The sequence below is a fragment of the Mustela erminea genome, chromosome 1 (assembly GCF_009829155.1).
Source record: "Mustela erminea isolate mMusErm1 chromosome 1, mMusErm1.Pri, whole genome shotgun sequence".
In the NCBI taxonomy this organism is placed as follows: Eukaryota; Metazoa; Chordata; class Mammalia; order Carnivora; family Mustelidae; genus Mustela; species Mustela erminea.
In genome coordinates this window covers 118,221,559-118,247,127 of record NC_045614.1, presented here as the reverse complement: position 1 = coordinate 118,247,127, position 25,569 = coordinate 118,221,559, and the positions used below count along the sequence as shown (strand labels likewise).

Here is a 25,569-nt window from a genome sequence, read left to right as displayed (position 1 = left end):
AGGGAGAAGCAGGGAACCCAACAACCCAGGGCTCAATCCCAGGACCCTGAGATCATGACCTGACCAACCAACTGAGCCATCCAGGAGTCTCCACTTCCTAAAGTATTTTAAAGTCAGTCACAGACAGCAAGACATTCCACTCTGAAATATATCAGCACTCATCTCCAGAAATATTTGGACACTTATCTATTAAACCATATTAACATTAATAGATCTACCAAAATTAACAGTAATTATTCAGGGGCTAATATACCTAGTCCATTTTCAAATTTCCCTAATTACTCCACCAATGTCTTTTTACATCTGATTTGTTCGAATTAGGATCAAATTACAGATGACATAACACACTGGGTTATGCTACAGCTCTCCATCTAGAAGTATCCACTGCCTGCTTTATTTCCCCCTAAAATACTGACTTACTGGACAGAATGAGCCACTTGTCCTTTTCAATGTCCTGCATTCTGCTTACTTCCTTATGGTCATTTAACTTGTTTATCCTCTACACTGCCAAAAACTTTAAGTTAGATCCACAGGTTAAAGGATATTCAAGTACAACGTGTTTGACAGGAATAGTTCTAGATAACATGCAGACTTAGTGGTATCATAAAACAGAGCACACTTAATCTTTGTTCATTTGCTCCTTGTAAAGCTAAGATTCGTGAGGGTATTCAAGTGTTAACAATTCAGGCTATTTTAAGTCCTCAGTTTCATCTAGCAAACCACCACCTGTGGGTAACCTTTCACTGTTAAGTGGATACTTTGTATCAGGGTTAAACATGCCCAAGTCTCTACCTTTAAAAAAGAGAGAGAGAGAGAAAATGCCTTGATTCTACAGTTCACTATCACGGGGCCGTCCTGTTTCTACCCTTCATTATGAACTCTCAAACAAAGCTGCCTCTACATGACCCCATTTCTTCACAGGGACTTCTGAATTCTCAAGCTTCATTCACTCCTGTCCAGCTGCCGTCAGCTAAATTAAAGCAGGCATCATAGAATGGGGGGAGTGGTCAGAAGGCATGGGTCTGAGAAAGGTTTCTAGTGGCAAAATCAGAGCCCTTGAGATGCTTGTACCAAATGAAAGGTAGCAGAATATGCCATCCCAATGATGGTTTAAGGATGTGGCACAGAGGGGGCACCTGGGTGGCTCAGTTGGTTAAGCGACTGCCTTCGCCTCCGGTCATGATCCTGGAGTCCCGGGATGGAGCCCTACATCGGGCTCCCTGCTCACCAGGGAGTCTGCTTCTCCCACTGACCTCTCTCCTCTCATGCTCTCTCTCTCCTTCTAAAAATAAATAAGAAAAAAATTATTTAAGGATGTGGCACAGAATTATTCAGAGAAACAGCAGACACAGGAGAGACTAAAAACAAGAGACCTTAGCCTCTGAAATGGAAATGTAAATTTATAAAGAAAATCTCCACCTGTCAGAGTGTCTTGCTTTCTGTTCTAGGAAGGAAAGGACTCTAAACCAGAGAGTCTGAACCAATATAGACTGCAGGATTTAAATCTGCACCAACACACCTTACCTTTGTTTACCCTTGCCTTGCCTCATACCTCCCAGGACTGTCCCCTTCCCTACCCCACCACCACTCCCAAAGGCGCCAGTTCTTCTTCCTCTAGCTGAAGAGACTGTCTGTCAGCTGGTGCCTTGGCTACCTTAGGGAGTTACACATTTTTCTCCCTGGAAATCTCTGATGTATATGTGAGGGATACAAACATGTTCAAAAACTTGTTTTTCTCATTTATCTTTTATTGCCGGGTGTCTCAGCCAAGAACTCAGAGAAGTAAAGAGAAAATCACTTTTCCTCCGTGACAGAGAGAACTGCAAACTTTCTCCAGATGCCTCAAAAGAAATGTTAAAGCTGCCTTCCCCTACCTTCCATGACCTACTGCTAAAAGGAGGAACTTGTTTTTTTTTTTTTAAATTTTTTATTTTTTATAAACATATATTTTTATCCCCAGGGGTACAGGTCTGTGAATCACCAGGTTTACACACTTCACAGCACTCACCAAAGCACATACCCTCCCCAATGTCCATAACCCCACCCCCTTCTCCCAACCTACCTCCCCCAGCAGCCCTCAGTTTGTTTTGTGAGATTAAGAGTCACTTATGGTTTGTCTCCCTCCCAATTCCATCTTGTTTCATTGATTCTTCTTCTACCCACTTAAGCCCCCATGTTGCATCACCACTTCCTCATATCAGGGAGATCATATGATAGTTGTCTTTCTCTGCTTGACTTATTTCGCTAAGCATGATACGCTCTCGTTCCATCCATGTCGTTGCAAATGGCAAGATTTCATTTCTTTTGATGGCTGCATAGTATTCCATTGTGTATATATACCACATCTTCTTGATCCATTCATCTGTTGATGAACATCTAGGTTCTTTCCATAGTTTGGCTATTGTGGACATTGCTGCTATAAACATTCGGGTGCACGTGCCCCTTTGGATCACTACGTTTGTATCTTTAGGGTAAATACCCAGTAGTGCTATTGCTGGGTCATAGGGCAGTTCTATTTTCAACATTTTGAGGAACCTCCATGCTGTTTTCCAGAGTGGTTGCACCAGCTTGCATTCCCACCAACAGTGTAGGAGGGTTCCCCTTTCTCCCCATCCTCGCCGCATCTGTCAACAACTGACAGAATGGGAGAAGATATTTGCAAACGACATATCAGATAAAGGACTAGTGTCCAAAATCTATAAAGAACTTATCAAACTCAACACCCAAAGAACAAATAATCCAATCAAGAAATGGGCAGAAGACATGAACAGACATTTCTGCAAAGAAGACATCCAGATGGCCAACAGACACATGAAAAAGTGCTCCATATCACTGGGCATCAGGGAAATACAAATCAAAACCACAATGAAGTATCACCTCACACCAGTCAGAATGGCTAAAATCAACAAGTCGGGAACTTGTTTTTCACTCTTTAAGGAAAACTGATTGGTTCTGTCACTAAGGGGAAAGAGTATTTTGACGACACACTTTCTGTTGCTCTTTTCTTCCCACCTGACAATTGCTGAGAATACCAATAAGGATCACATCGAGCACAAACTAAATTATAAATGACTTCCATACAAGCCTAGAGCTGACTAGGGCAAAATGAAGCCACAAAGATACCCCTAGGTGAAACCAAGTAAGATAAATCCTAGTAAGTTATGTTTTGAAGGTCTAAAGGAGGATCTAATGAAGTGGCCAGTCCCTGTACTGACCTGGTCTGTGGACGTATCAGGGCTATGAAAGCTCTGGATTCCTGAGGACGATATTGTGGCATAAGGTACAGTTTTGTAAGTCGCTGCCTCAAACCGTCAACTAAAGCATGCTCCAATTCAGACTACCTGAAGGTGCTAGGTAGTCCTTCTGGCTGACCTTCTCTTATCTCAGTTTGTATAGAGGGATACAGAGAGAATATTGTTAAGAATGATTGTCAACAGTGGGTTGGGGTGTGTGTGCAGCAGACCATTGGGCTATTTAGTAAGCCTTGAGGTTGATTTGGTTCCCATATGTCAGAAGCTCTAAAAAAGAAAGGAGGGGTAGCATAATTGATGCCTCTTTGCCTTCAGCTTTGGGGCTTTTCACTATGTCTGAGTCCCCAGAAGTCCTACTCTGTTTTCTGTTAGGTGCCCCTCCAGGAGCACATATTTGACTGCAAGCAACAAAGTCCTCCAACTACTTGTCCTCCTGTAGTTAGATCCTTTACATCCATAGTTAATAAGAACAAAAACCAAGAAAATGGCAAAATAGTTCATAATACTTTGTGAATGTAGGGGAGAAACATGGAAAGTAATGGCAAGACAAAGAAAACCAGTAAGATAAATAGTCAACCACCACTACAGAAATTTACCACTGCGTACAGCCAGGTGAACTGCCTCATAAATGAACTCCAAATCTTCCTTAAAGTTGAAGATCCTCAAGAACCCAACCTATGAAGGGAGTAAACCAAAACATACTCTCTCACTGATCATCAGACTTCACCTGAATTAATGACCCAAAAAAGAAGTGATGCTAGGCAAAAATTAAGGTTTTCATCTACACTGGTCATACACCTAACAGAGATTACTTAAATTAAAAAGAAAAAAGAAAAAGAAGAATTGGCAAGGTTGGGGGAAAAGGTAACTCACTCTGGTAGGAAAGCTATTGGAAAATAACTTGGCCAGTATCTAACAAAGGTAAGGATACCTCTATCTTTCAATATGACAATTCCATTTCTGGGGGCCCCCAGCTGGCTCAGGAGGACATGCCAGCCACTCCTGATCTTGGAGTCATGAGTTCAAGCTCCACATGGGGCATACAGATTACTGTTTAAAAAGTTTATTAGAGGGGCACCTGGGTGGCTCAGTGTGTTAAGCCACTGCCTTCGGCTCGGGTCATGATCTCAGGGTCCTGGGATCGAGCCCCGCATCAGGCTCTCTGCTCAGCGGAGAGCCTGCTTCCTCCTCTCTCTCTGCCTGCCTCTCTGCCTACTTGTGATCTCTCTCTCTGTCAAATAAATAAATAAAATCTTTAAAAAAAAAAAAAAAAGTTTATTAGAGGGCGCCTGGGTGGCTCAGTGGGTTAAGCCGCTGCCTTCGGCTCAGGTCATGATCTCAGGGTCCTGGGATCGAGTCCCGCATCGGGCTCTCTGCTCAGCAGGGAGCCTGCTTCCTCCTCTCTCTCTCTCTCTGCCTGCCTCTCTGCCTACTTGTGATCTCTCTCTGTCAAATAAATAAATAGAATCTTTAAAAAAAAAAAAAGTTTATTAGAGGGGCACCTGGGTGGCTCAGTGGGTTAAAGCCTCTGCCTTAGGCTCAGGTCATGATTCCAGGATCCTGGGATCCGAGTCCCGCATCGGACTCTCTGCTCAGCGGAGAGCCTGCTTCCTCCTCTCTTTCTGCCTGCCTCTCTGCCTACTTGTGATCTCTGTCAAATAAATAAATAAAATCTTTAAAAAAAAGTTTATTAGAAAAATAAATAAAACTGTTTAAATAAAATAAAACTGTTTAAAAAGTTTATTAGAAAATAAAGTTTATTAGTTTATTAGAAAAAATAAGATTCAATTCCATTTCTGGGTACATAAGCCCTAAAGGAAACTCAAGTACATGTGCTCATGTGTCAAGAGTTGGATTCAGGGCCACATAGGTGACTCAGTGGGTTAAGCCTCTGCCTTCGTCTGGGGTCGTGATCTCAGGGTCCTGGAATCGAGCCCCGCATCAGGCTCTCTGCTTGGCGGGGAGCCTGCTTCCCCATCTCTCTCTGCCTGCCTCTCTGCCTACTTGTGATCTCTCTTTCTGCCAAAAAAATAGATAAAATCTTTTAAGAAAAAAGAAAGAGTTGGATTCATACTCGTAAGAGCAAGAAATTTAAAACACCAATGCCCACCAACAGCAGAATGGATAATTGTAGTGTTTTCTTTCACGATGAATTATTGTATCACAAGAAAACAAATGAACTACAAGTACAGACAATCTAGAGTAATCTGAAAAGTAGTATTTGAGCGGGGGGTGGGGGGTGGGGAGTGGAACAAGTTCCAGAAGACACATACCAGCATAATTCTTTTTATAAAGCCCAAAAACAACTAAGAACGCACGCCGATGTAACAAAATATTCTTAAAGGGAATGATAAACAGTACAAGGAAGAAGCACACAAGTAAGTACAATAGCTGCAAGTAATGGTTAACTTTTGAATTCCTGAGCTGGGTTTGCTTTATGGGTGTTTATATTACCAATGAGCAAGCAAATATATAGAAGTGAGTCACAGTGGATCCACAATAAATATAGTTAATTTAACTCTTGCACTAAATTGAACAAGTAGGAGCGCCTGGGTGGCTCAGTTGGTTGGGCGACTGCCTTCAGCTCAGGTCATGATCCTGGAGTCCTGGGATGGAGCCAGCATCAGGCTCTCTGCTCCATGGGGAGTCTGCTTCTCCCTCTCACCCTCCCCTTCTTGTGCTCTCTCATTTTCAAATAAATAAATAAAATCTTAAAAAAAAAATAAATTGAACAAGGAGACCCTTAGACTGAGGCGGTTCTAATACCTTAACAAACTACATAAGCAAACCCAAACCTAAACTTGTAAAACCCAAGGGCAACCAATCACAGCCAACTAGGCTTTCCAAATAAGGCAACCACATAGCTATAGCTAATCAAATAATCTCCTTGCTTTGCTTCTTTCTCTAAGAATCTTGCCCCTACATATGCCCAATCCAAATAGATTTTTGCTAAAAAACAAAACAAACAAACAAACAAAAAACTTAAACGTTTAATATGCCTCCGTTTACTCTTACCACACCTGAAGTCCACTGGGAACCATAAAATAAGTGTAATGAGATAAAAATAAAAGGAAATGGAGGTTCAGACAGGTGAAATAACTTGCCTAAAATTAGAGGCATGGGGGGGGACTGAATCCAACGTGTGTGAGAGCCTGGCTGTCTTCACCCTGCCACACTGCTGTTTTCAAAGGGCAGCTCATCAAACTTCTCTGCTACATCTGACTAATGATATTCCCCCTCATTCCCTTTACTACTATGGCTTTCATGACCCCAACTTCCTAGATCCCCCTTGTATCTCACTATTGTTTCTCTGGGGTTTTTTTGCTGTCTCTCCCCACCCCATTCACTTAAATACTTATATTTCCCAGAATCTATCTTCAGCCAGCTAGCTAAGAAACTTTCCTCCTAGGAGGAGGGAAAGATAAAGGAATACGAGATACAGATGAGCCATCTCTACATTCCTTTACAAAAAACAAAAACAAAAAACCCACAACTACAGGGGTACCTGGCTGGCTCAGTTGGTGGACCATGTGACTCTTGATCTTAGGATCAGGAGTTCAAGCCCCACGTTGGGTGTATGTAGAGATTACTTAAAAATAAAGTCTTAAAAGATTTTTTGAAATTATACATAAAAACACAACCAAGAACAAAACACAAACAAAAAACATCAGAAGGATTCAGTGTAATTGTCAAGAAATTTCACCAATGGTGATTTTTAATCTAGGTCATATTGGAGCGGTTATCACAATCTCTGAAGTAGTACTGAAATTGTAGACAAAAGCAATTTTAAACTAATAACTTAACAGAAATTAGTTTAATATAAGCACAGTGTCTTTCAGTTACCATAACTTCTTGACTAAGTTCTTTTTCAACATGAATAAATGATTCATTTAACACAACTGAAATTACTCTATCATATAATGAAAGCATTGTAAGTTGAGAAGAAAGCAGCATATCAGTTATCTTTTAAAAAGTTCAGCTGTGCCAGTTACACATATTAAAAAAAACCAATGAGCCACTGTATCCACACTAATTAAAAAAAAATACACTTGCGTAATTCAGCCTTCCCTCTCCACTTCTTAAAACGTCCACAGAATCTTTACCAAAGCAAGGCATTATGTAGTCTATACAATTATACTGCTGTGTGAGTGAACAGAGCCATTTTCATCTATATGCAATAAGGAATATGAATTATTTCTTAGCTATTAATAATTTTCATCCTGATCATGAAATCTCACAAAGCATGAAAGAATATTTTAGGTTGTAAATTTAGGCATAAAACTACTTTTGCTTAGTAAGTCTATTCATCAGAAAAATTCAAATTTGTTTTTATAATCTCTAATGTTCTACATTTCTCTTGGCAATCTGTTAATTCCTATACTTTGTAAAATTAAAAAAAAAAAAACACCTAACTGCAAACCCATAATGAATTAGGTATTTAAAGCTTTTACAATCATTCTTAGCATGGAATTTATTTTTGCTTCATTTGTTTTTTTTAAAGATTTTATTTATTTGACAGAGAGAGGGATCACAAGCAGGCAGAGAGGCAGGCAGAGAGAGAGGGGGCAGCAGGCTTCCCACTGATCAGAGAGCCTGATGCGGGGCTCGATCCCAGGACCCTGAGATCATGACCTGAGCTGAAGGCAGAGCCTTAACCCACTGAGCCACCCAGACACCCCTCTTAGCATGGAATTTAAAAGCACACTTGTCTATCCACCCCAAGCATTGCACATACAGATATTCCCATGTGGCTTTCACAGAAGTCAACTAAAAACCTAGGACTGCAGGGGGTGAATGGATAAGCCAGAAGAATACAAGTTAGAGCTGCTGAAACTGTAGCACAGGCATTCAGGTTTTTTTACTTTCTCATCCCACTGAACACTTACAGGCCCCCAAAGTAAAAAATTCCACCTCTTGTGAACTGCCGGCCATCTGTGTTGTCTGTGTTCTAGGAAACAAATAAGGTGCTCATGCTCTTCAGTCGGTTTCCCTTCACCTCACCGCTATGCTGTGCCACGGTTCCTAACGAATGTCTATCATGCACAAAGACCTGAGGCTACGTATGAATAGGACAGCTCCAGTTCCCCAGGAATTCACAGTCAAGTAGGAAAACAGACATTGAAGGGCACACTCCCATAGGTCCATAATCTCATTATACACAGCCCTAACACCAGGTGTGGCTTGGATCTGGGCAGTGTTCAGATTTTAAAAAGGTATGGACCCTGGGGCAGCAGCCCATATAATCAAGGAGTATTTCTGTAGCAAAACATAAGCACATTCACAAGTAGGTGGGGAAAAACAGACTAGCAGGTTTCAAGTTAGATCAGGCCTGGTTGCCATACAAAATGCGTCCAAATCGTGTAAGGTTTTGCCACTAAGTGATGTATGAAAAAAACCTGCCATTTGCATAGCATTTTGGATCTCCAATTTCTGGAAAAGAGATTATTGACCTGTAATGCCTAAGAGGAAGATCACATGGCACAAAGTCAGGATAAGCCCAGAACTGAGGCGTTAGTAGGAGTCAGCCAACCAAGAAATAGCATTCATTGCGCACTTTTGTGCCATGCACTATTCGAAATTCTCCACAGTAACTCATTTAATGGTTTCAAATCAACCTCAGAAGGTAGGGGCTAGTATCTTCCCCATCCCACAGATGACGAAACCACAGGTTATGGAGCTTACCACGCATACCTGAGTTCATATAACCTAACAGCTTGCTGACTCACTCGCAGCGTCCTTACTGCGTGATCCCAGGACTGCTCGCCTGCTCTGAGTCTCAATTTGCTGACATCAGTAGCGTGGAGATACCCTATGGGACTGTTTGGGAAATCAGAGATGCACATTCACAAAATGTCCTTGGAACTTTAAGTGAGGGCTAATTTGGCCCAGCAAGGGAAGTATCAAAGACATTATATAACCAGAAGCACTGCTCAGGTCATTATCAGTATCTGGATCAATAGATGTAATACAAAATACTTTAAACAAAAAAGAAAATACAATTATTACCAATTATTACAATTTTCACAGCCCCAGCCTCCCAGTTGTGCGGCCATGTAACCCCTCTGTTCTCTCCATAACTCCTTGAGAGGTGCAGAAGATCCCTCCCTGAGAACTCTGGAGACTTCTGTTGGCAAGGAGAGGACTCTATCCCTATCCCCTATTATACAGACCAGGACTCGTAAGGAGAGAAAAGAGAGTCAAAAGGGGAAAGAGGGTGGGAGAGAAAACATGCAATTATGTAAAGGCCTTTCTCAAACTCCACCTACCTGGGAGGACAGCAGTACTGGGCCCAGCCCAGCATGCGGCCAACCCCCAACTCCAATGCTTTGACTCTGAGATTGAAGCCCTCCCTGTTCGTCAGGTGTGTAAGGGAAGCAGCAGCACGGTTGCTAACCACGATTCCACTAAATAACCTGATCCGTGGTTCCCAAAGTGTGGGAACCAGCAGCAGCAGTACCACTGAGAAACTTGCTAGAAAAGCACATTTTAGGCCCTTTCCCAGCCAAGCCCCCCCCCCCCCCCGCCCCGATTCTGCTGCCTCCTACCGTCTGAGAAACACAGGTCTGAACTAGGTTCTATAGGAAACCAATCTAAAACCTTTTGACTGAGGGAAGGTTAAAGAATGTATTCATTAAGGGGCTCCTAGGGGGCTCAGCTGGTTAAACGTCTGCATCCGGCTCAGGTCCGGATCTCAGAGTCCCCCATCAGACTCACTCTGCTCAGCGGGGAGTCGGCTTCTCCCTTTCCCTCTGCGCCTCCCTGCTGCTTGTGCTGTCTCTCTCTCACACTCTCAAATAAATAAAATCTTAAAAAAAAGTTTCCTAAAAAAACCTAAATGGCATTTATATATCTTCCTGCTCAAACAAAACATCTAAATACTTTAAAAAATAAACATAGGAGTTGGAATACACAATTATAGAAAAAAAATTCCCATTCTTATCAGGGTTTTTTTTTGTTAATAGGACAGGATTATTTCCCATATCTGAACTGTTAAAATTTTTTGAATTTTTTTTCTGAGGAATGCCTTCAGAATGGTAAGAGAAAAAACAGACACTCCCCATATAAATTTCCTATTTCTCAAACACTCACAACTTAAAGATATCTGTTTTTACAAAGAAATCATTAACAATTTCTTGACGTATTTCAGGTGTTATCTTCCCCTTCCTCAAGGGAAACAATCCATCTGGCAAAAACCTGAATTTTTTGGCAGCCACTACCTTCTTTAAATCTGTATTTGGTCATGCTATTACTCTTTAAGAAACTAAGAATGAAATAAACTCAAGAGTTGAAAGGACATCTTCTATCAGGAAATACCTAGGACACCGGAAAAGAGAGATGCTTGAAAAAAAGTTTTTAATTTAAGACTTAAATGCACTGATCTTTGTTAAAGTAGCAAAGCATGTGAGAAAACACCTGCCAATACTCCTTCATGTATCTCTGGAATTAACTAAAAAAGGGACTTAGATTCTCAACTGCCAAAAGTAGCTCTTACTAAATTTTTTTCTTTAAAAAAGAACTTTGTGATTTAGTTTTCTTAACAAGTCACAACATAATCAGTCCACACAGAAATCAACCAACAAGAAAACAAGCTCTTTATCCAGACTATCATAAACAGATCCACTGGGGGTGAACCCTCTGGGTAAGAATTAGGGGCTCTCTCTTTGAACAGGACTTGTCATCGTGGCAGAAATCTAAACTCAGGTAGTAAATTCCACGGCCCAATAAAATGTCATGCATTAAAGTAAAAAAAAAAAAAAAAGGAAGGTATTCGTGGAATTTAGAGTAAATGGATTTTGTTGTTTCACTCCTACACATTTTTACATTTGTGTGTTATAAATAAAATGTGTGACAACTGTAGTTTTTAAACTATGCCATTTATAAAAAGCTGAGTGTTTCATCATAAATTCTTTAGGTTTAATTTTTAAATTACAAGTTATAAAATTATCCTTTAAATCAAGGAAAAGGGAAGAACTCTTTGAGACAAAGGTAGTAACAAAACCTAAGATTATAATAATATCAGGTACTATATAAAAACCAGATGCAGAGTGCCTCTTCTAAATGTAGAATGCATGTGTTTCCATTCTTTTAGTGTATTCTCCCTGCAGAACTGGAAAGAAAATGGAAGCTTTAAAGTGAAGAGGTTTAGCTTTTTTCTAGTGAACATTTGGGAAAGCTTTCAAAAGGATTTTTCTTTCTGCATTATTCCTATTATTTTTAGCAACAGTCTTAACATATATAAGAAATGAACACTATCCCGACCTGTCAATCCAAATTGCCTCTACTACAAACATGTCTTTAACTCCTACCCTGCACTAGGCACTCACAACGACCCACCCCAATCAAAAAAGTTTATCTTCTTCCGAAAAGTAATTACTGTTATCGGAATAGAAGGGCTGCAACAGAGCACATATTTTAAAATACTATGTAACCAAAACCGAATGTTTCATGAGAATACGACTGCACTTACCATACTAAGGATCTCCCTTAAACTGAAACTGTTTCTAGAATGCTTGTATTTTTAGATGCACTACCTCTTTTTTTTTTTTTAAAGATTGTATGTATTTATTTTGACAGATAGAGATCACAAGTAGGCAGAGAGACAGGCTGAGAGAGAGAGGGAAGCAGGCTCCCCGCTGAGCAGAGAGGCCAATGCGAGACTCGATCCCAGGACCCTGAGATCATGACCCGAGCGGAAGGCAGCGGCCCAACCCACTGAGCCACCCAGGTGCCCCAGCTGCACTACCTCTTAAAACACAAGTTCTATGAATTCACTGGCATCTATGTAAAATGGCAGGGAATTTCCTTTTACTTAGTCCTACAACTACCTTCTCTAAGTTGAGAGGCCTCAATTTTAGTATTTCTAAGACTTTGTGACTCAGACATTAGGAAATAAATTACGATTATATAAATTACAAATCCTAACTTTCTCAGACTGTCTTTTCTCAGATGACTTCATTCAAGTATTACTGCCTCTTGGATTTTTTTTTTAATTTATTTTCAGCATAACAGTATTATTTTTTCACCACACCCAGTGCTCCATGCAATCCGTGCCCTCTCTAATACCCACCACCTGGTACCCCAACCTCCCACCCACCCGTCAATTCAAACCCCTCAGATTGTTTTTTAGAGTCCATAGTCTCTCATGGTTCACCTCCCCTTCCAACTTCCCCCAACTCCCTTCTCCTCTCTAACTCCCCTCTTGGATTTTTTAAAAAAATATTTTATTTATTTATTTGACACAGAGACAGAGAGATCACAAGTAGGCAGAGAGGCAAAAAGAGAGGGAAAAGCAGGCCCCCTGCTGAGCAGAGAGCCTGATGCGGGACTCGATCCCAGGACCCTGAGATCATGACCTGAGCCGAAGGCAGAGGCTTAACCCACTGAGCCACCCAGGTGCCCCTATCTCTTGGATTTTTTTTTTTTTTTATGGGACCAAGTATGGTTCATCTCTGTATCACTAAATCACACAGTCTTGGATCACTTTAAAGTCACATAATCTGTGTTGTGTGTGTATTTTTTTTTTTAACCAAAATCAATCCCTTAAATTAACCAGAATTTGTTACCCATTATTCTTGGTTATATCTAAAAAAATGTTTAAATGAATCCCACCACTAAAAGATGAAAATATGACAACAGTGGCTATAAGAATTTCATCCAACAAGTGTTTGTTAAGTGCCCATCCAATGTTTCTAGGTTTATAATGTTTATAAGGCATCACGATCTAGCTTATTTGTTAATTTGGCTACATGGCACAAAATGTGACTTGCCAATCACATATTCATGGAAAGGTAGCTGCAACTTCATGTGTTCACAGCTTTAAAAAAGAGTTAAAAATCTTTTTTTTAAGAAGTAAAATTATCTTAAAGTTACCAATAGTTAAGTAGAAATAAGAGTACATCACTTGGTGTCTTTCTCCCACTACAGATCTCATTCTTTCTAACATAAAGCCATTAATACCTAGGTAGAAGGTAAAACTTCGGAGGTTTTACTAATTAAAAAGCAAATGCATCCGTGTGGTATCAGTCTGAGATGAACACTTTTCCACCAATGCCACTTCAGGATCATACTTTATTTACCAAAATATCACACAATTGCTTTCTTGGGTTTAGACTAACAGCTAATAACCCACACTAGCTATCTGTGATTCCACTCCATCCTCAACTCCCTTCCCCACCACTAAGGTTCTCAAAAGCCATCTCTCCAAAAGGTCTTCTCTCTCCCAGGTGGCCTGAATAGTGTTTTAGCAGCACTCATTCTCACATACACCAAGACTGTTCTTCAGCACCGCTGAGGAAACACACATTATTTCTGATGCTTCACCAGCCCTTCAGGACATGTCTCCATTATCTCTAAAAACTTTACAAAGATGTTTCCTCACTGAAAACTAGCACATAACCATGGATGAAATTTACATAGCAACATTTCTCTTCTTTTTTATAACCCAAGTCACAAAGGAATATTTGTGTGTGTTTTTAAATATTTTCCCCCAGGGGGCGCCTGGGTGGCTCAGTGGGTTAAAGCCTCTGCCTTCGGCTGGGGTCATGATCCCAGGGTCCTGGGATCAAGCCCCACATCGGGCTCTCTGCTCTGCAGGGAGCCTGCTTCCTCCTCTCTCTCTCTCTCTGCCTGCCTCTCTGCCTACTTGTGATTTCTCTCTCTGTCAAATAAATAAAATCTTAAAAAAAAAAAACAAAAAAAGATCTCAGGGTCCTGGGATCAAGCCTCACACCGGGCTCGCTGCTCAGTGGGGAGTTAGCTTCCTCCTCTCTCTCTCTCTCTCTCTGCCTGCCTCTCTGCCTACTTGTGATCTCTATCTGTCAAAATAAATACATACAATCTTTAAAAAAAAATTTTCCCCCAAAAGCTTCCCTAGTCACACATTAATTAATAAAATAATGAAATTCCTTGATAAGTTTTAGTTCTCATAAACATTAACATATAACCATGAAAATATCTAAGTTTTAAAAATTTTTAAATAATTTTTTTTGCTTTTTATATCATGTGACAAGACGACCACATTTTTCTTTTTTTTCTTAAATGTTTATTTAAGTAATCTCTACACCCAGCGTGGGGCTCAAACTCATGACCCCAAGATCAAGAGTCTCATGTTCTTTGGACTGAGCCAGCCAGATGCCCTAAAACCACATTTCTCAAAAAGTTTAGTCCTACTCCCACAACAGATTCCCCAGAGACCCATTTCGTAAGTAATACACATAATGAGGATCCCTTGTTGATGAATTTCAATCCTTAAATAATTAGTTATCGTCCATTTTTCTACTACGTATATAATTTAATTTACAGAAGTCTAGGAGATTAAAAAAATGTTTAAATTATTTCCTTATAAAAACCTGGTCACTAGAAGCCTTGTTAACTATCCTAAATACAATGTATGATCTATGTTGAAAGCCAGTTAGACAGCACAGTCTCATTCAGCTTAAGGTATATTACTGGGTTTTTAATTTTACATTACCAAATAGCTAAAGCCCAATTTTCACCCTTTAAACAATTCCAGGATAAGAGTGTGTACATGGGGGCACCTGGGTGGCTCAGTGGGTTAAGCCTCTGCCTTCAGCTCAGGTCATGATCCCAGGGTCCTGGGATCCATCCCTGCATCGGGCTCTCTGCTCAGCATGGAGCCTGCTTCCTCCTCTCTCTGCCTGCTTCTATGCCTACTTTTGATCTCTGTCTGTCCAATGAATACAAAAAAAAAAAAAAAAAAAAAGAGTGTGTACATGGGGAACTCCAGAAAAATTGAAGAGGGGAAAAAAATGAGCCAAGCCATTGCTACGTGTTACCATAACAAAACTACCAAAAATCCCTCTGCACAAGCACAGGGACTAATAGTCCTTTGAGCCAGGGACCCCCCCATCCTCATCTTTGTCTATGCCAAAGTAGTGTTCTCCCTCCACAGTACAGATTCTATCAATTTCTCCATACTTAAAAATGTATTACAAGTTAGATGATGAACAAGAGATGGATAAAGAAGATGTGGGGGGAGTGTGTGTGCATGCGCACACACACAGAGTATTATGCGGCCATCAAAAAGTGAAATCTTTTTGATGTGAAAAAGTGAAATCATTTGCAACAACGTGGATGGAACTAGTTAGAGGGTATTATGCTGAGTGAAGTAAGTCAATTAGAGAAAGACAATTACCATATGATCCCACTGATATGAGAAATTTGAGAAACAAGACAGAGGATAATAGGGGAAGGGAAGGAAAAAGGAAACAAGATGAAACCAGAGAGGGAGAGAAACCATAAGAGACTCTTATTAATCTCAGGAAACAAACTGAGGGTTGTTGGAGGGGAGGGGGTTGGAGGAATGAGGTGGCTGGGTCATGGACATTGGGGAGGGTATGTGCTATGGTCAGTGCTGTGAATTGTGTAAGACTGATGAATCACACACTTGTACCCCTGATGCAAATAATACATTATATGTTAATACATACATATATAAATGATTTAAAAAATTAGATGATGAAGAAGAAACAGTAAGATTTCTAAAAATATAGTATTTTTGAATAAATAAAAATTAAATGTTTAAGGACCATCACTCTTCAGCTGTTTATGTAACAAAAAATTACAAACATAAATCAACAGGAGAGGAGATATGATACATCCATACACTGAAATATTACATAGTTGTTAAGATGAGAACCTCAGAGCTCTAAATACTTGCAAAGATGCCAGCACTAATGACACCCCCTGAGCAAATGCTCCCTTTTGGGGTCCCAACTGTACAGTAAGCATTTTGGTGGGAGTATGCCCTTACCCAGCAAGGTATATACTAAGCGTTCTTGGTAATAACCAAACAGCACAGGAAACAACCCTGCTAAAGCCAAAACTGGGTTAGAGAAGGGGCTACATTAAGCTGTGTACTGCCTTAAATATTAAAGATGGACATTAAGAGAAACGTAAATTATTTTATCAAGTCAGTAGTACATGCACATTAAAATCATTTAATATGACTGCTATTGCAAAACAAATTAAGTAAATATAGCTTTGAGCAATTCTAGAAAGCTCTCTGTAATGGAAAAATCAAAAGATTAACCGAAAGAGTAGTTTAGAAAAAGGTGTCTGTGAGCTAAAAATGGAAAAATATTAAAAATATTTTAAGAGGGACGCCTGGGTGGCTCAGTTGGTTGGGCAGCTGCCTTCGGCTCGGGTCATGATCCCAGCGTCCTGGGATCGAGTCCCACATCGGGCTCCTTGCTCCGCAGGGAGCCTGCTTCTCCCTCTGCCTCTGCCTTCCATTCTGTCTGCCTGTGCTCGCTCTCTCTCTCTCTCTCTCTGACAAATAAATAAATAAAAAATCTTTAAAAAAAAAATATTTTAAGAGAGGGGTGCCTGGGGGGCTCAGTCGGTTTAGCATCTGCCATCAGCTCAGGTTATGATCCCAGGGTTCTGGGATCAAGTCCCATTTTGGGCTCCCTGCTCAATGGGGAGTCTGCTTCTCCCTCTCCCTCTGCCCCTCCTCCTGCTTGTGCTTGCTCACTCTCTGTCAGATAAATAAATAAAATCTTTAAAAAACTACTTTCAGAGAAAGAAGTATACTTAAGCAGGAATTATTTTATATATCCAAAACACGCTGGAGCTAAATTTTTTTTTTAAATCCTAAACCAGATCTCTCTTTAACTATTGTCCTTTTTCTTGTCATTCATTCCTATATTAATATGGTCAATTTAGAGGCTTACCAAAAATTACAATTTTTTAACCTCTGTAATTTAAAAAGTTTATTACCCAGTTTGTGGGTAATTTGTTTCTTCCTAGTGACCCACTATACTCATCTGGCTGCTTATCAGTATTACCTCCACCAGAGGGCAGACAAAAGGAAGATGAAGCTGGGAAAATTACCAACTTGCTAGCTTCCCAAGAAGCTTTAGTAGTATCAACCAAGAAAGTTCAAAAGCACTACCGTTATAGGATTCTCTGAGACCGCCTTCCCCACTGGAAACAGTATTAGACAAAATACAGCAGAAAAGGTGGCAAATATTAATTCATGCATTTATTCATTCATTCAACAAATATCTGAGTTCCAACTACATGCCAGTCACATTCCAGGCTCTAGGGATTCAGCAGTAAATAAAACAAACAAAAGGCCCTGTTGTCCTGGCGCTTTAATCTGTATCTGTCTAGGAGACAGATAATAAAGCACATAAACAAACAATTTCAAGTACAGATAAGGACTCTGTGGGAGGAAAAAAACCTGCCAGTTGTTAGTGACAAGGCAGGCTATTTTTAAACAAATTAATATGTAATGCCTGAATGAAATGATTGAATGAGCCATGCTTTAAATGGGAGAAAGGCATTCCAGGAAGAATAAACAGTAAATCCAAAGGTCCTGGGGCAGAAACTAACCTGGGATACTGAATTAACAGCAGAGAGGATAGTGAGACTGGAGGGTAGTGAGCAAAGCAGAAGAGATTACACAGGGGTGGGCAGAAGACCAACCATGTAATCATGTGGGCCTCCTGACCACAGTAAAAACTTCAGATTTTATCTAACAGTAATGGGTTCTGCTGCCTAAGACTGGAAGCTGAAAGATCAGTGAGGAGCTACTGTTGCAGTCCGGTCCCAGGAAGATGGTGGTTTGACACAAAGGCAGTGGCAGTACAAACAATAAAAAACAGCCAAAATCGGAAGGACAGTAAGTTAGGAGCCATCACAGTTGACAATGAGGGACCAAATGCAGGATGAGTGAAACAGGAGACTTCAGAATAACTTTCACTGTCAGTCTAAGCAATGGGATGGAGGATAACACCATCTTCTGAGGAGTAGAAGCTACCACCAGTGAAGCAGGATGAAAATCAAGAGTCCATGTCCCAGAAGCCAAGGGAAAACTGTTTCAGCAGGAAGGAGTTCTCTACCACCCGTGCTAAAGGTGACCAAGAGACCTAATGTGGCAAGACTGATGTCACTGGTGACCATGAGAAGAATCGTTTTTTACAGCACAGGAAGGATCAATCACTCTGTAGTGGGTTTAGAAGAGGAGAGGTGGGGAGCTGAGGAATAGATAAGCCTACATGGACTCTTCCCAAGATTTCTGTCGTTGTTTTTGGACACAAAGTAGCTTTATTATTTTTTGAAATTTTACTTGTAACATTTCATTTTTTAAAATTTCAAACTTATAGTTGAAAATAGTATAAAAAAAAGAAAAAAGCAGTATGGTGAAAAATACTCTTTGACCTTTCACTTATTCACTAATTGTTAATGTTTGCCACATTTGCTTTATCATTCTCTTTTCATTCTAATAATTATTGCTTGTCCATTTGAAAGTAAACTGAAGATATTCTGACCATTTACTTCTAATAATTCACTGTGTATCTTTCTAAGAACAAGGACATTGTCTTACACATCCACAGTACAATGACCAAATTCAGGAAACTTAACATTGATGCAATACTATTATTTAATATTCATTACATACTCAAATTCTGCCAATGTCCTGATAATGCTATTAGGTCAGTTAGATTTTCTGATCCAAGATCCAATCCAGGATTATGCACTGCACTTTGTCAGAGCTCTTAAACTTCCTTTATTTAATCTTTAGCACTTTTTCGAAGATCTTATTTATTTGAGCGAGAGCATGCATGAGAGAGCGAGCGAGAAAATACATGAGCACATGCACTCGTGCTCGCAAACAAGCAGAGGAAAGGGGCAGAGAAAAGGGAGAAGCAGAGTACCCGCCCTGGGCAGGGAGCCCAACAGGGGACTCCATTCCAGGACCCTGGGATCATGACCTGCGCTGAAAGCAGATGCTAAACCAACTGAGCCACCCAAATGCCCTCAATTAAGGTCCCTCAATTGTTTCCTCTATGTACATTTTGGTTATGCATTTTAGAAAAACCACAGAAAGTAATGATGTCCCCAATTAAGCACATCAAAAGGAACGTGTTTTAAGATTCTATTTATTTTTTTGAGGGGGGGGAGAGAGCATGAGCAAGCTTGATCAGGGGAGAGAGGAAGCAGCAGACTTCCCACTGGGCAGGAGCACACACGGAGCTCCATCCCAGGACCTCAGGATCAGGATCTGAGCTGAAGGCAGACGCTTAACCAACTGAGCCACCCAGGTGCCCCAAGAGCAACCTATTTATCCCACTACTGGTGATGTTAACTTGGATCAGTTGGTTGAGATGGTGTCTGCCAGATTTCTTCACTGTGAAGTACTCCTTTTCCCCGTTGGTCATTAATCTCTGGAGAGACCACTGGAAACTGTATTAGTACCCTTCTCCCCATCCAGTTTTCTCCATTAGTAATGCTGGTGTGAACCAACAAGACCATAACTGTTGCAAGCCAGTCAGTTTTCTAATTCTATTACTCCTTCTACATTTTTATTGGCAGTCTACTTGAGAATGCTTTCTCCTTTTCCTTTACTTATTATGAACTTGTGGATTCTTACTTTATTCAATGGGTTATAACCCATTATTACCATTATTCATTTTGAGGCTCAAATTTTCCCAGATTTGGCTGTTCAAGCTAGTTCCTATGTCTTTTTGATGTACCACCACCATTTTGGGGAATACTTCCTTACCCTGTATTCTAGGCTAATCTTCTGCTATTTCTGCCCCAGCCCTGGAGTCAGCCATTTAGACCTGGGCACTATTTGTGCTTACTGCTACTAGGGTATCATTGCTTCTAGACCTTTCCATCACACAGAGCTAGAAAATGTAACTCTAAATCCAATCGAACACCAGAGATGCTTCACTGCCTTCTTCCATTTCATCTTTATTTCTTTTTCCACAGTAAAAACTCTACCTCAAAAAATATCAATGAATTTACTCATTTGCTTATTTCTATGACACATAAAAAAATAGTTCAAGAGTTACTATATCTCTACCACACAGGGGTCAAGATTTCTTATTTTTGCAATCCTTTCTATCTTTAGATTTAAGGCAGATAGTCAAAGTACTGTATTAAAAACTTACTTGGATTTTTCTTTTCTTCAGAGAGTTCATGTTATTCATTGAAACATAGTTGGTTCCTTTGTTCCTGTTTGTATTCAATTTTGGACGTTTTTTATTTCAGCCTTGTTAATTTTATTTTTGAACATATAAAACATAAACAAGTTTCCAAAACTATACAAAAAGATATAGTCACAGCAGTGTCATTCCCTCCACTATGCCTTCTACTAAGTTCCTACCCACCCCCTGTAAGGAGAAAATCTGCCCTGGGCAGAGGGAGGTCTTGAACTCTGAGCCAGGCGTTGAACCAGAAACAGAGAGGTGAGAGAATGGCTGACTCAAGGATCTGTGTACAATTAACACAGCCACATGGTAACAATCACACTGGAAAAACAAATCCACATCTCTCGCATGTCTTGGAAAGTCTACAAATGTGCTAACGAGTAACTGAGGGTCATTCCTCACGTCCTGGCAAGAAATCACTGTGGCACTGAAGCAAGAAGGTGGACTCCAGGTTCAGAGAGGTCTGGACTTGAATCCCCAAATGAGTGAACTGAACCACAGGCAAGTCATTTAAGAATTCAGGAGCACAGTTTCCTCACCTGTAGAACTGGATAATGCCTACTTTGCCAAGTCCATGTAAGATATAAATAGAATAATGTACAGCATCACCACCGGCCCAGAACAAATGTCTAATAATTAGTTCCTAGAACAAATGCAGGTTAAGCCAGTCAGCAAGGTAAAGAATTAGTAACAAAGTGTACTTTAGTAACACACCCCCTCAAAAACTCCCAGAACTCACATCATCTCAGGCAGTACTTGGTAAGGGCAAAAAAATGTCCGATACTTTGTTCTAATTCTCAATTTTCAAAATGTCCCAGAATCTATTTTTAAAGTGTAAAAATATGTGCTGACATACTAAAGCACCAATGGCTTAAAAGAAACAATTCTAGGGAGATGTTGATCAAATGGCACAAACCTCCAGTTACGAGAGAGGACACTCTGGGGATATAAGGTACAGCATGGTTACTACTGTTAACAACACTATATTCTATACTTGACAGTGGCTAAATACAGCCACTGGCACACACAGGTGATCAGCGTGTTAACTAATCTTACTGTGGTCATCATTATTCAATGTATATAAATATCAAATCATCAGGTTGTATGCTTTAAACTTATGCCATGTTATGTGTCAATTATATCTCAACAAAGCCGGGGAAAATTACAAAAGAAGAAATTCTACAAGTTAACAAAGACCAATGACTCAAGAATAGCCTCGTAAAAAACGCTTATGGCTCACAGACATGCACCTGAATGTACTGCAAGCCATATTAACCAATTTTATAATTTTACAAATGTGTATACACAAGACAGTTAACCACGTTCAATAAAACAGTATTTTAAAAGCTTCTATTTCGGTTTCAGATTCATCTACAATACGGAAAATCTTAAAATGATCTTGAGCCAAATACTGAAATACACAATAAACTTTCAGAGCCACAGATCGGTAAGTCCCACACGAACGAGTCTTAAAATGTATAATGGCAAAGAAACTCAAAGCATACAATTTTATGTATCCAACCCGTCCTTTTCCTTCACAACTAGAAAAGACTTTTCTTTCATCTTAAATAAGCAGTGTGTGCTCTAAGTTCTAGAAGCTCTACTCCAGGGTCACAATCTCAGTTTGTAACACTAAAAAGGAATGAAAATACAGCGTTCTCATCAACAATTAAATCTCAAATGTCTTAAGAAAACTTCCCAGCAGGGTGCTAATCTACACGCCGAGCTATTCTGCCAGTGGCCAAAAGAGAAAAAGATGCATCCACATCCTCTACCAAAAGAGAAAGGGAAGGAGTGGGAGAAAAGGGAAGAGAGACAGAGACCGAGAGAGATGCAAAATAACAAAGCATCGTTTCTATAAACAAATGAAAGTCTGTTTTTAAACTTTTGGAAACTCAGTCTTCCCTTACCGTATGGCAATAAATACCAAAGGAGAAGGCAATCATTTTTGAGGCAGTGTTTTGAAGCAGAGAAAGAATGTGGAAAGAAAAGGAAAAACATTTTATCATGTACAGAATATACAAGAATTCATAATCCATTACCCACCCACCCACCCCCAATACTGGACACAATCATTTCCAAAACAAATTTAACACGAAACCGCTAGACTCATTTTTAGCACTCAGCGGAAAACTTTTATGAGCTTTCCCAGAGCTCTCCACCCAATAACCCTTCTGGGCAGTCCCGACTATCCGCTATTTTCGGGGCAACCACCAGCTCGCGCTCTGAGTCCCCCCGGGAGGCCTCGGGGCGTAGCGACCGACCTGGGGGTGTGGAGGCCGAGGGACTACAGGCCGCCCCCTCGCTTCCCAGAGCGAGCAGTCCGAGCCGCCCAGGAAGTGCCCGAGGCGGCGGCCGAGCGGCTGACCCCCGCGCGGGAGCGCAGCGCGACCGAGGCGCGCCCGTCCCGTCCCTCGCGGGCAAGCTCCGCCACCCGGCTCGCCGACCCCGCCAGCCCCACGCCACCACCGGGCGGGGTTCTGGCGGGGCGGCCCCGAGGCGCCCCACGCCCCCTGCGGGAAGCCCGGGATCCCCCCCCCCGGGGCGCTCCGACGAGCCGCGGCGCGTGCGATCGCCGCCTACCTGGAGGGACTCAGGTCCGCGTCGACCGGCCGCTGCCTGAGTCCGCGGGGAGCTCAGCAGCTCCTCGGGCGCGGAGCGGGCGTGCAGAGCGAAGCGCACCGCCGCGACGAGCGCCACCGAGATCCGCCGGCCACACCCAGGCCCGCGCCGCCCAGCAGCCAACTCCGCGGCGCGCCGGGGCCGGGGCGGGGACGTGGCTCGAGGCGCGAGGCGCGAGGCACGAGGCGCGCGGGCCCGACGGGGACGCGGCGCGGGCGCGGGCGCGCGCGCACCCTGGAGCGCGCGTCGCCCGAGCCGGGGGACAGGGGGCGAAGGCGGCGGCGGGCGTCGCGCGCAGCTTCTGCTTCCTATTTTCTGTCTCGTTTCCTGCTAGAAGAAGAAGAAAAACATTAATTCCCAGGCAGTTTCGTTTTCTTGTCGTTGTGGCGCCTGGACGCAAGAGCACACTTCAGAGCGTCCAAGTGGTGTGGCCGGTTTCCTTCCTGGCACCGCAGAACCCTCAGTTTGCTCGTGGGCAGGATGGGGGGCTGAGGTAGAAGACCCCGTCCCGTTTAGGTTTAACAGTCTGGAATTCTACGTTTAAGAAAGTAAACTGGAGCCCAGAGTCACACTAAACTGCATTGGAATCCCAGCTCTACCATCGCTGGTCGGGTGACTGCGTACGTCTCAGGGGCTCAGCTTGGTCACGGGCAAAAGAGGGATGATCTCTACCTTCTAAACGTGCTAACATATCAAATGAGATGCCATTTGCCCAGAGCCTGCCTCTAAATAAATGACCAATACTTGGAAGTTGTTACTGGTGAAACCAGGCCTTTCACATGATCCTGGCGAGTCGCTCATCTCTGCAGGAGTTAAACATCATATGCATCTCAACCGAGGTTTTTTGTTTTGTTTGTTTGTTTCCCTTTTCTTTTTCTTTTCTTTTCCTTTCTTTCTTCTTCTTTGTAATGTTTAAAATGTCAGAAAATGAATGCAACTACCCAGTTTGCTTCCTCTGAAGTCAGTACCGCCGGGGAGCAGTTTTCCTCTCCCCACCCCCATCTTTCTTCTGAGTTAATTCCAGTTTGACAGACTGTTGCTATAGCATTCCTTCTCTGACGTCAAACAATTTAAAGAAACCGCCCTGGGTAACGAACACAGCAGAGGAGCTCTTTGTGGAGCTTCTGTGCAGGAGAAAGGTTTGAACGATGTGAGAGAACTTGAACACCTCCGCAGCTTTGCATTTCTTGCTCTTCGGCTGCTTCCCACTATCACCTGGAATAAATCTCTTAGTACATTGAAAGAGATGATGCCATGCGAAGCCCAGTCTGTTTGCGACTGTGCAGAACATGTGGACTTTTTGTATAAAAGCCAGACCATGACAAAAATGGAAACTGTTGTAGTGCTGGGATGATGAGATTATAGGTGTTTTCCCCCCAATTTTTTTCATTTCCCTGATGTGGGGGTGCTTCTTCCATGACGAAGAAAGGAGAAATGTCAAATATTCTACATACCAAAGTGTCAGGAAAGTTGATTGAAACTTGAATGGTTTGCATCTGTCACTGATTGTTTTAATGATTAAATCCCGAGCTTTAGCACCATCATTTTAAAAAGGAAGCAGAAGGAAATTATTCCTTAAGGAACTCTGATTATACACCAGGCGCTCTGCTTTATTATATTGTGCTTAGTTCTCATGGTGACTTTACAATGTGCACTTTATCCCCATTTTATAAAGGAAACCGAGACTCAGTGAGATTAATTTCCCTGAAGTCACACAGGGAATGGCAGAGCTTACATGGAACCTATATTGGATTGACTTCAGAGCCCACTTTCTTTAGGTATTTTCTGTCTTGTCCTTGTGCCCTGGAACTTAAACAGATGTTACAGGCCTTTGAGAAGTAATTGGGTTAAGTTTATTCATTGAATAACAAGTTGCTAGTATTTGGGAAAACCTGGTTGAAATTATTGAGATATTCTATTCCAGAAAAGAATGAGGGAAATATAAATCAACAACTTCTTACTACAAAAATCTGAAAAGATATAACAAGAATTTACTGATCTTTGTTTGAAGATTTAAGGATAAGTTGCACAAAATGATGACTTCATCCTTGGTGAAAATTTGCTACAGACAAATTACTAGAAGAATAAAGTCCAAATATGAAAGTTTAATTGTTATCCAAACTAGCCCACTTCCAAGAATATTATATTTCTGTTTTGCCACATCTGCCGCATATTTTTCTAAAAAGAACACTTACTTGTTAAAGGACAAGCCTGTATTGCAAATCTGAAAAAGAATTTCTTTACCAGAAATAATTTCCTAAGAGCCTAGTAATGCATCTAAGTGATCCAGCAATTAGTAATATTGCAAATGATGATGTAATCCACGTCAAAAGAAAATGGGGGGGGCGGGGAAAAGAAAGAAATAATGAAAAGAGAGAGAGAGGGAGGGAGGGATGGAAAGGGTTGGATTACTATTTTGAAGCCTGCTGATTTGTGTAGACAATTGCAGGGATGTATCCTGCTTCTAATGCTTGAACCCAGTGTTCTTGTGTTTGGGTGCCACTAGCTGATACTAGGCTCTTGTTCTGACATCTTACTCTATTAAAAGAGGAGGATGGCATCTGCGATAAAGAACTTCTGAAGATAAAACCCCTGTTTCATCCTTGTGTTCCAAGTAGTGTGTAAGAGCAGACCTTGCACACAGTAGGTACTTGATGAACAAATGAATTAAGGAAGGAACTTGGCCACTTTGGTTTACTCAAATAACCTTCGTACCTAACTCTACTCCCATG

At 41.4% G+C, this 25,569-nt stretch overlaps 1 protein-coding gene across 3 annotated transcripts in view; it reads right to left on the bottom strand.

The window, feature by feature from the left end:
- GNB4 (G protein subunit beta 4) overlaps nucleotides 1-23,171 on the bottom strand; it is a 61,025-nt gene extending 37,854 nt beyond the window's left edge. Inside the window, exons 1-2 of one of the 3 annotated variants that reach the window (XM_032340303.1) lie at nucleotides 22,799-23,171; nucleotides 8,943-9,068 (exon numbers count right to left, since the gene is read on the bottom strand). The gene's annotated coding sequence lies outside the window, so the exon portion shown is untranslated. Of the gene's footprint in view, nucleotides 1-8,942; nucleotides 9,069-22,408; nucleotides 22,696-22,798 lie in introns of those variants that run through there. The other 2 variants (XM_032340294.1, XM_032340308.1) reach the window with 2 other exon arrangements.
- Between the last annotated feature and the right edge of the window lie 2,398 nt (nucleotides 23,172-25,569).